Below are 214 nucleotides of genomic sequence, written 5' to 3'. Positions count from 1 at the left end.
CCCGCACCCACCAGGCAAGGCGTGGGGCATGGCTGGGGGGGGGGGGATGGGGTGCGTGGGACGAGGGGGCTCACAGGACCCAATAGGGGATATTAGGAAGGCCAGGGATGCCCAGCTATCCCCAAGTTAGGGAGACTTCTGGGACCAGGGAGGGCCTTTCAGCAGAATGAGGTAAGGATGCAGGCCGAAATCTTAACAGGGAGTGAGCAACGGC

General features: G+C 62.6%; 1 protein-coding gene across 1 annotated transcript in view; it reads left to right on the top strand.

Moving 5' to 3' along the window:
* MAZ (MYC-associated zinc finger protein (purine-binding transcription factor)) overlaps positions 1–214 on the top strand; it is a gene marked incomplete at its 5' end in the record, with an annotated part of 4,168 nt that overhangs the window by 2,653 nt on the left and 1,301 nt on the right.

This window comes from Bison bison, unplaced genomic scaffold (assembly GCF_000754665.1).
Source record: "Bison bison bison isolate TAMUID 2011002044 unplaced genomic scaffold, Bison_UMD1.0 scf7180017864072, whole genome shotgun sequence".
In the NCBI taxonomy this organism is placed as follows: Eukaryota; Metazoa; Chordata; class Mammalia; order Artiodactyla; family Bovidae; genus Bison; species Bison bison.
Note: the sequence above shows the minus strand (reverse complement) of the source record. Positions and strands in the feature narration are given on the sequence as shown.